Below are 2,500 nucleotides of genomic sequence, written 5' to 3' on the forward strand. Positions count from 1 at the left end.
ATTTTCCTTCCGACACTCGCGCAGCTCGCAACCATCAACCGAGTTGTACAGGCGGTCCCTCCACCACTTTGCCCTCTTCTCCGCTGTGTCTAGCCTAGCACCCTCGCGGGTGATAGCCCTTTCAGCCCACGTGAGTCGCTTTTGGACCCACGGGGTTTGAACGGCAACCCTCGCCGCGGGAAGGGAAGAGTTTACCATGTTTTTCAGCCTTGAAAATGAAAGACCTGGCACGGTAGTAGCAAAGGATGGGATTCCAAGACCGCCATCTCGGGAGGCAGTGTGGAAGTATCCAACAGCCATATCCGCCGGAAATCGGAGCCATCCGCGAACCGCATGCCTCACCTGAATGTCAAGAGCCCTGAGTTTCCCAACGGTTACCCCAGTCAATACCAACCTATGGTAGTATCGGGGTATCAGGAAACAGCGCAAGATTTTGAGACGCTGTTGGGGTTTAAGGGGAGCCCTCGTGATCCTATCTAGCTCATCCGTCAATGTGGCACTGGCCCGCTTCTGACCTATAGGCCTGAAGTCCACTCCTAAATAGCGCCACTCCTCGGTTGGAGTGAGCTGATGAATGGGCGAGCCATCCATTAGATGGAATTGTGGAGTGGTCAGGACCTTATATTTCTTAGCTTTGCCAGCAGGCACTATCGACAGAGCTGAGCACTTGGATTCATTTAACGAGAGCCCAACCTCGTGCCCCTTACCCTCAGCAATCAGGAGGAGCTGGCTCATACCCCTCGTGGTCGAGGAAACGAGCGTGCAGTCATCGGCGTATGCCAACGCATTAACTCGGCACTCTCCAAGGTCGTAGCCGATCCCATCAGGCAAAGCCTTTAACACCCGGTCGACCACCAGGCAGAAAAGCAGAGAGGATAACGGGTCGCCCTGTCGAACCCCTCTTCGTACCTCTATCTTTTGTGTGCGCTGATCCTCAACTTCAAGCACCGTGCCACTAATAGCATACGTGCGAGCTATATAGCTGTTAAAACTCGCAGGCAAGCCGGCCTCTCCCAGTATGGCGGTGATAGCATGGTGGCTTACGCTGTCAAAGGCCTTTGCAAAGTCAAGCGTGGCAACATGAATTTCCCGAAGTCGACTTCGCGCGTCCTCCAACAGCGCAGCTAGTGCAGTGATGTTCTCTGCACAGCCATCATCAAGGCATCGCTGCCTCACATCTATGATCCCCGCTTCCCTAATACGGTGGGCGAGGATCTTATGAAGATGTCTGACTGCCACCGATGCTATGCTAATAGGTCGAAAATCAGCAGGTTGTTCACTTACCGCTTTTTTAGGGAGAAACACGGTCCTGCTCACCAGCATTTCAGCTGGGAACGCTCCAGCGGCTAGCACTATATTGAAGAAAAGGGCTTTCACGCACGCAGGTACAGCCCTCCATACCCGGACGGTCACGCCATCAATCCCTGGGGCCGACGACAAAAGGATGGACACTGCGATAGTCTCTTCGCAAGTTATCGGGTGCCACACGTACGCCAGATCTTCGCGTTCATGCGACTTTGGCGAGGGAGGGAACGGTACGGATTCTTGTCTGAGGATAGGTTCCCAATATGCAGACATTTCCGCTATACCAGGTGACCGCACCTCAGGTGTCCCATCCAGAACCTCCCTTGCTGCCCGGCTCATATGTTTTTTAAACATATTCTGCACACGAGCATATTCCCGCCGTCGTTCCCTCCTTCTGCTAGCCATAGCTTAAGAGAGTCATAGTTACTCCCGCCGTTTACCCGCGCTTGCTTGAATTTCTTCACGTTGACATTCAGAGCACTGGGCAGAAATCACATTGCGTCATCACCCGCGAGGGCCATCGCAATGCTTTGTTTTAATTAGACAGTCGGATTCCCCTGGTCCGTGCCAGTTCTGAGCTGAGCGTTAAATGGCGGCCGAAGAGAACGAACGCAACGGCGGAACCGTCACGTAAGCCTCGCAGCAAGGAAGATCCGCGGGAGGCCAAGGCACGGTACCGAGCTCGGTCGCCCTCCGCGACAAATTTACGACGCGCACACCGCGAACGCGATGCACGCGCGCAAACCGCCGCAAAGTTGAACCTCGCCCAGGCCCGGCACGTCAGCCGCACCCGCTTCCCGACCAAGCCCGACACGCCCCGCTCCTCAGAGCCAATCCTTATTCCGAAGTTACGGATCCAATTTGCCGACTTCCCTTACCTACATTATTTTATCGACTAGAGGCTCTTTACCTTGGAGACCTGCTGCGGATATGGGTACGAACCGGCGCGACAGCTCCACGTGGCCCTCTCCTGGATTTTCAAGGTCCGAGGGGAAGATCCGGACACCGCCGCAACTGCGGTGCTCTTCGCGTTCCAAACCCTATCTCCCTGCTAGAGGTTTCCAGGGAACTCGAACGCTTATGCAGAAAAGAAAACTCTTCCCGGATCTCCCGTCGGCGTCTCCAGGTCACTTTGGGTTACCCCGACGAACACTCTTGCGAGAGCCCGAATTTTAAGCGGTTCCGCTGCCGGGTT

At 55.0% G+C, this 2,500-nt stretch overlaps 1 pseudogene; it reads right to left on the reverse strand.

Moving 5' to 3' along the window:
• The window catches only part of LOC149372952 (large subunit ribosomal RNA), a 6,857-nt pseudogene that overhangs the window by 2,302 nt on the left and 2,055 nt on the right, over window positions 1-2,500 (reverse strand).

The sequence above is a fragment of the Copidosoma floridanum genome, unplaced genomic scaffold (genome assembly GCF_036245765.1).
Source record: "Copidosoma floridanum isolate Cflo_tuat_1 unplaced genomic scaffold, Cflo_Japanese_pri ptg000081l, whole genome shotgun sequence".
NCBI lineage: Eukaryota > Metazoa > Arthropoda > Insecta > Hymenoptera > Encyrtidae > Copidosoma > Copidosoma floridanum.